The 8367-nt window shown below is 39.5% G+C and overlaps 1 long non-coding RNA gene across 1 annotated transcript in view; it reads right to left on the minus strand.

The window, feature by feature from the left end:
* Positions 1 to 7952, minus strand: part of LOC109296794 — a 27594-nt gene extending 19642 nt beyond the window's left edge. Inside the window, exons 1-2 of the long non-coding RNA XR_002097057.1 lie at positions 7910 to 7952; positions 6321 to 6380 (exon numbers count right to left, since the gene is read on the minus strand). This is a non-coding gene — a long non-coding RNA (uncharacterized LOC109296794). The remainder of the gene's footprint in view (positions 1 to 6320; positions 6381 to 7909) is intronic.
* Positions 7953 to 8367: the final 415 nt, after the last annotated feature.

The raw sequence follows: 8367 nt of genomic DNA on the forward strand, positions 1-8367 counted from the left end.
ATATGATTCAACAGACTGCTCTTGTTGCCAAGAAGGCTAACAGCATATGGGGCTGCATTAGTAGGATCATTGCTAGCATATTGAGGGAAGTAATTATTCCCATCTATTTGGTTCTGGTGAGGCTATGCCTGCAGTACTGTGTAGTTTTGTGCCCCGCACTCCAGAAATGATGCAGACAAGTTGGAGAGAGTCCAACAGAGGGCAATGACTGGTTAGGGGGCTGGGGCACATGACTTATGAGGAGACTCTGAGGGAACTGGGCTTATTTAGTCTGCAGAAGAGAAGACTGAGAGGGGATTTAATAGCAGCCTTCAACTACCTGAAGGGGGGGTTCCAAAGAGGAAGGAGCTAAACTGTTCTGAGTGGTGGCAGATGATGGAACAAGGAGCAATGGTCTCAAGTTGCAGCAAGGAAAGGCTAGGTTAGATATTAGGGAAAACTTTCTCACTGGAACAGGTTACCCAAAAAGGTGATGGACTCTCCATCCTTGGTGGTTTTTAAGGCCCCTTTTCAACAAAGCCCTGGCTGAAATGATTTAGCTGGAGATGGTCATTCTTTGAGCAGGGGTTGGACTTGATGACCTCCTGAGGTCCCTTCCAGCCCTAATTTTCTATGATTCTATGATTATGGTCTGTGCTAAGGAAAATTTTCACTGATGCAGCTACTTACTTCTCTGCCTGAGTAGAACTGTCAAAATTAGTGAATTAACACCTTTTTTAATTATGCCAAATTATCTATGAATTGCTTTCACTATTTATGAATTTGCTCTTATTCAGAGTACTTGATGATTTCTAGGAATCACAGAAATCAGCCTTTTTACCCCTGAAAAACAATTATCATATTTATCAAAATATACTAAGAATAAACCATTAATTATTCATTATTTGGGCATGTGCGTCCTTCAACATGACTAGGTCCCTCCAGGAGTGGCATGGTAGTTGCACGATGGGAGTCTGTGGCTATGGTACATCCTTGGGTATTTAGCCCAAACCATAAAAAAGAACTAGAACATACAAATATATAATCATCATAGCCCTACAGTACTATGGCAGGATTTCTGAACAGAAATGTTTTGCTTTCAGCCAAAAATATTCAAGTTTTCAGCCTTTTGTCTTTCAAGGGAGGAAAAAACTGACATTTTCAATAGAAATCAGATCCTTTTTGTGAAAAGTTTTGTTCTGTCAAAAGCTCAATTTTCCAAGATAAAAGCAATTTTGACACTAGGCCTGTTATTTGCAGCAAGCAGCTTGTGAACAAGACAGAGATTGAAATATGTTTGCATGTATGTAAGTAGTTCAGAAGAGCAAGCAAACTAATAAAAACTGTAGTTTGCTTCCAGATAATTTGATTGCAAAGAAGGGTTATATTTGTCCCGTGAACTGTTCACTGAAAACCATTTGCCTTGCTTAGATACCAAACACTAGTATCTGAGATGCTGCAGATTTCTATTGGCAAGGGGAGGAACATTTGATGGTGCTATATTCCCCAGTATTAGGGCAAAAGCAAAGCAGTGCCACAGTTTGCTTTGATGTATTGCCTGTGGACAGGCGTTATACACAGAATTCTCTTTATTTAGAAGCCTTTGAAGTGTAGAAGCAAAATAAATATGAGTAGTATTTAGTGAAATGAAATTATTTCTGAGTTAAAAAGGGTCTTGTTGTCAAACACTCACAATAATTCTGGCATATTCCATTGACTTCAGAGGCACTGGTTGTATGAATATGTGTTGCAGGAACCCTTAACATTTGACTGACAATCTGTGAGCAGATAAAATGGATGCCTGTGTGGTATCTCTTAACTTGTTCTTTTCTCTGACATTTGCAGTCATTACCATTGCTTCTCCTGGATACATCCAGCATGTAAAGCAGGCTTAAACCAGATTGTACTTTTTAATTTTCATTTTAAATAGTTTTCATGATAAATTACTGTACTATTTGTCAATGGCTCTCTTATAAATCAGATGCAGAAAGTAATACATGCTACAACAAAGAACCATTCAGAATAGCATTTTTGGTAACAGAACAAGAAAAATGATATGTCATTTTCCCCTAATTGTGCCCGTTTTACCCTAATTGTCCACCCCTCTCTCAGCTTAATTTTTTAATAGCTGGTCCAAACCTGTGAGAACTCTGTGCTAATAACTTCACAGGAACTATTTGTGAAATCATGGACTAAATATAGACATTGGATTTATGACGCATTATAATGTGCCTAACACTGGACTCCCCAGGTACCTCTCCATCTCACCCACTGACTCCTCAATTTACATCTTCACTGACTGCTTTTCTTGCATGCACACAAGCCTCTGGCTTCTCTACTATTCATGCTATACAGGAAGAGCACACACCAACTGCAGATGTTTCCTCAGCCTGACAAAGGGAATTTATACCCTAAAGCTTGCCAAGAAGAATTTTTCCAACTATTTGAGTTGGTCTAATAAAAGATATCAGGTTTACCCAAAGAACCTTGTCTGCCTTTGTCCTTAGACCAACATGGCTACAACCTATACCCCAAGAATTATTTGCAAATGCTCACAATTTCCTTGTAACTCTCTTGATATTGGCAGTTCTTCTTCAAGCTCCAGATCCAGGAGTCCTGTGATTATATAGGAAAATAATATTTTTTTTTAAAAAATCCAAGTGATAGGGAGAGAACAGTCTATATGGTTGTGGGAAAAACCCCAGACTTGGAAATGTGACCTACTTACATTCTAAAGGCAGAAAGTAAGAAGCCCCAGTGTGTTAAAACCATCTCATGGTTTTAAGCCAATCTTCAGATTTTTCTGACCCATTATTTCCTGTCACATCTCTCTTAGAGTGCTTAATCTGTCTTTCCAGTTCAGGTTTAAAATCCACTTCTCTCCCGCTGGCTAAAAGCTTGCTCCCCCATAATGTAAAGAGCTCAATACCTGTGGTGTATGCAATTTTAAGGACCAATTTTTTTTTCCATCCAGATAGATGATTAGAAACCCTCCAAATTACAGAATATTTTGCTAAAGCTGCAGATCTTTGCTTTGGATAACTTTCCTGGTTGTTAATGGACTGTGATGAGAGATATTCATCTTGAGCCAAGAGATGGATGATAGTATTGAGTTCCGTTATTTATCCATTGAGCTTTCAACAAAGGGAGCTCTATTATAGCTCTTGCTATAATAGTTGTTTAATAGTTGATAGCAAAAGGCCTAAGCATTTTTAATAATTTAAATTATTTTGCCTTTTCAAGAGTGTTTCCCCAGTAGCATTGCTAGAAAATATGTTAAAAACCATATGACTTCACAGAAAACTGAAAGTCCAACTCTCACAATGTTATTATGGGTGATACCTGGAGTCAGGTGAATCTACATCTCAGATTTGTTAAAAATAAGTTTCTACTCCACATGGTTTGGAAGCAAAGTTAAAAAAAATTGATCCCTAACAAAGCAAAAGGCAACAAATAACACTCAACACTTATTAATTTATGAAATCCAGTGATATTAAGGTGATCTGATTATTTCAAGAGGCTTTCTAATTCATGATTGTTAGATGTTAGAACCCTTTAAATGCTTACAAGGGTAACTTTATGTATGTTTGCTGTTCAGACAATATCAACTGCATTGCCAGTAATGTCATTAGCTTATATAACAATATATTCTTAGGGAAGAGTTGTCTTGTTTCTTTTTCCTTTGAAATCCAAAGTCATTTTCAATTGATGCAGGCCCAGCAGGCACAGATATTCAACTAGAAGTGAGAATCAGTTCACACACTGTTCAGCTTACCTTCCAAGATAAATGACTCAATTGCTATAATATTTTTTGAACAACGCTTCCTTTATTTGAGTTCCTTTTCCTGGAAATAATTTGTGATAATATCTGACTCCCCACCTATGCCACAATGCCCCTTCCGTGTCTTCCTTCCCATCGTTTCTGTAGTGCACCCAGGCTCTTGCAGAGCATATAGTGAGACTATGATCCTTGCAGTGTCTTATAATACCACACATGCACCACTGTGTGAAAATAGAAGCCACAACAAAAAAGAAAAACCATATTAGAGAAGAATGTAGTCATTAATTGTATAATGGAGGGGAATATCTGTTCACTGTACTCAATCATGGACCTTAGCTTGGTCTGCCTTCTACTGCTCAGGCACCCTAAAATATCCAGAAAGCAGCCCTCCAGTGAAAGGCAATCACAAGTGTCAAAAAGCAAATAGCATTGGCTCTAAATAATTTTCTCCCTCTCTTTTGTTATAGTGGACAGGTCAGATCAGGCCAGGGAGTGGCAGAACTCTTAAGGCTCCGGAGCTACACAAAGGTGTACTAGGAGCTATCTTGATCCCTGATAAAGCCAGGATGATGGGAGAGAAAAGAGCCACCTTCTATTTGATTATTAAGCACAAAGGGAAGGTTCTTTGGAGGCTCATAACATGCACTTCAGCAAGACAGACAGAAAACACCCGTTAGCCCAACATAGAGAAAGTTGTATATAAAAAATGCCCCCTGAATGTATCTTATAGATCTTCTCTTAGCCCATACATATGTCAAGCTTTACAAAAAAAACCCCCAAACAAAACAAACCCCCAACAATGCTGTGGGAGTTTCTTCTCTCCTGGGGTGGGCCTAAGTATCATATCTGTTGATACAAGTTTTATATAGGTATTCTTTTAATTAGGAATGATGAAAAGAGACCATGAGACAGACCAATAGTGGAAAAAGCTATCCAAAACAAACCAAGTTGAGAATAAAGAAAAAGCCTTAGAAGATCAATGCCATACCTTATAAGAAATTGCTAATATGAAATATTTTTATTACATTTGTCCTCCACAGCAGCATCTCCTGTTACAGGATAGTAGTAACAAAACCAGCTGAATGGACTGATTACCATCCCTTTGTTAGGCAGTGTGGTATATAAACCTACCAGTAATAAATAAATAAGTACATGAGACAGATCACGACTCAAAGCCAAATGATATGGGAGCAAGAATGCAGGCCAGAATAGTAAGAGGAAAACTGATTCTACTTAGAAAAGTTACGTGTTCTTAAATCAGCTGGGTTTGAAAAATGTCATCCAAGAGTACTAAGGAACTGGGCAGTGGTCTCTGAGTACTTCTGAAGGATGGCTGAGGTTCAAGAAAACTAGACCAAGGCAAATATAGGGCTAGTTTTTAAAATATAAAACAAGAAGGATCATGAAAGTATAGAAAGATAACAGAACAAATAATCAATAATGTATAAACTCCTTGAAGAAAGCAAAGTGATAAAAAACAGCTGGTGTGGATTTGTTAAGAGCAACTCATGTCAAACCAATTTAGCTTCCTTCAAAACTAGGTAACTGGCCTTGTAAATATGGGAGAAACAGTAGACATTCTGTATCTGGACATCAGTGAGACTTTTGACTTTATGTCACATGATATCCTTTTAAACAAACTAGGGAAATATGATCTAGAGGAAACTATTGTAAGGCACGTATACAACTGGTTGGAAAACCATACTAAAAGTGGAGTTGTTAGCAGCTTGCTCTCAAATTGGAAGGATATGCCAAGTGAGATTCTAGAGGTGGTATTCCAGAGATATCCTATGTGGTATTCTTCAATATTTTCCTTAATGATTTATGTGAAGGGATTGAGAGACCACATATTAAATGTGAAGTCAATACCAACCTGAGAGAGGTTGCAAGACCATTGGAGGATAGGTTTACAGCTCAAAATAATCTTTAAATAATCTTTAAAAACTGGAGAAATGGTAAGAAATAAATAGGATTAAATTCAATAATAACAAATGCAAAACAGTTCTCTAAGGCAGAATTAACAACTCAACAAATGTAAGATGAAAAATTATGTATAGACAGCAGAAAAGCATGTAAGAGTTACATACAGTAAGTCACAAGCTGAGTATGAGCCAGCAATGTCAAAATATTCCAAAAAACCCCTGCACCACACTGAGATTAAAAAGCAGGAAATCCTTCTGCTCTATTCAGCACTCATAAGGTCTAACTGGAGGATTGTGACCAGCTTTGGATACTGGAAGTCAAGAAAGATGTGATCCAATTAGAAAAGAGTCCAAAGGACAGCAACAAACATGACCAGAGGTCTAGGAAATATAACCTATGATGAAAGATTAAAGGATTTGGACTTGTATAACCTAAAGAAGGGATGACTGAGAGAAGACATGATAAAATACTTAGAATATGTAAACAGTCACTGTAAAGACAAAGGGAACTGCAAACAATTCTCCATGTCTTCTGGGGTTAGAACAAGAAATGACAGGCTTAAAGTGTAGCATTTTCTATATGACATTGACATTCCTGGAACTGCCTGGGTTATTTTGTTGATAGGAGAATCACTTACGTAGTGCTAGTTAGACTTCATCATTCCCTGAATCTCTTCTCCAGCTCAGACTCTCTTCTTCTGCAAAGCATGAGAGTCTTACTAATACACAACTTGTTTATATGCTATCATCACTGAGTGAAAAGCAATTTTGGCTGAAGTGCTAGTCATAGAATCAGAAAATGAGGGTTGGAAGGGGCCTCACAGGGTTGTCTAATCTAGGGTCTCCCAACCTTTTCCAGCCCAAGGCACACTTACATTAATAAAAATGTTCCATGTCACTCCTGTTAAGGCATTCCCCATCCCCATACTTATGAGCTCATTGTACCTTATATCCGTGGGAAAATTCCATGGCACAGCTGTTCTGCTCAGCTGGTTCACTCTCTCCCCCACAGACAACACATACTTTGGTGAATATCTCATTGATGCGGCTTATATGTTAGCACTAGATAGTTGGAGACATTTCCTCATTATTCCAAAATTCTCGCAGCATGCCAGGGAGCTATTTGCAGCACACTGGTGTGCCATGAATGGCACACCAGCTGAAAAGCACTGATCTAATCCAACCCTCTCCTCAAAGCAGAACCATTCCCAACTAGATCATTCCAGCCAGGGCTTTGTTGAGCTGAGTCTTAAAAACCTCCAAGGATAGAAATTCCACCACCTCCCTAGGTAACCCGTACCAGTGCTTTACCACCCTCCTAGTGAGACAGTTTTTCCTAATATTCAACCTAAACTTCCTTTGCTGCAACCTGAAACCATTTCTCCTTGTTTGGTCATTTGTCACTAGCGAAAACAATCTAGCTCCATCTTCCAGCCTTTACCTACCTAAGAGGATCCACCCTTTAGGTAGTTAAAGGCTGCTATCAAAACCCCCTTTAGTCTTTTCTTCTGCAGACTAAGCCCAAGTCCCACAGCCTCTCCTCAGAAGTCATGTGCCCCAGCACCCTAACCATTTTCTTTGCCTTCCACTGGACTATCTCCAACTTGTCCACATTGTTTCTGTACTGGACAGCACAAAACTGGACACAGTTCTCCAGGTGTGGCCTCACCAGTGCCAGATACAGGGAAATAATTACTTACTTTGATCTGCTGGCAACACTCTTACTAATGCAGCCTGGTATGCTGTTAACCTTCTTGGAAACAAGGGCATACTGTTGACTCATATCCAGCTTATTGTTTATTGTAACCCACAGGTCCTTTTCTGCAGAGCTGCTCATTAGCCAGTTAATTCTCAGCCTGTATTGGTGCATCACCATCCTAAGTGCAGGACTTTGCACTTGTCCTTGCTGACCCTCATGAAATTTCTTTTGGCCCAATCCTCCAATTCGTCTAGGTCACTCTGAATCCTAGGCCTACCATCCAGTGTATCTACTACTCCCCCCAGGTTGGTGTCATCTGCAGACTTGCTGAGGGTGTACTCTATGCCATCTTCCAGATTGTTAATGAAGATATTGAATAAAACCAGCCCCAGGACCAACCCCTGGGGCACTCTACTTGATACCAGCTGCCAACTACACCTCAAGCCATCAATCACTACCTGTTGAGCCTGACGATCCAGTCAGCTTTCTATCCACCTTTCAGTCCATTGATCCAACTCATTCCCTTACCTTGTTTGCAAGAATGCTGTGGTAGACCATATCAGAAGGCTTGCTGAAGTCAAGGTATATCATTTCCATTGCTTTTCTTGAATCCAAAGAGCCAGTCATCTCATCATAGAAGTCAATCAGGTTGGTCAGGAATGATTTCCCCTTGGTGAATCCATGCTGACCCTTCCTGATCACTTACTTCTCCAAGTGCTTAGAAATGGATTCCTTGAGGACGTGCTCCATGATTTATCTGGGGAGAGGTGAGGCTGACTGTTCTATAGTCCCCTGGATCCTCCTCCTTTCCTTTCTTAAAGATGGGCATAATATTTTCTCTTTTCCAATTGTCTGGGACCTCCCCCAGTCACCACAAGTTTTCAGAGATAATAGTCAGTGGCTCTGCAATCACATCAGCCAACTTCCTCAGCATCTTCAGATGCATCGCATCTGGCCCCATGAATTCGTACATGTCCAGCTTTTCT

This window comes from Gavialis gangeticus, unplaced genomic scaffold, assembly GCF_001723915.1.
Source record: "Gavialis gangeticus isolate Ggan-Ray unplaced genomic scaffold, GavGan_comp1, whole genome shotgun sequence".
Taxonomy (NCBI): domain Eukaryota; kingdom Metazoa; phylum Chordata; order Crocodylia; family Gavialidae; genus Gavialis; species Gavialis gangeticus.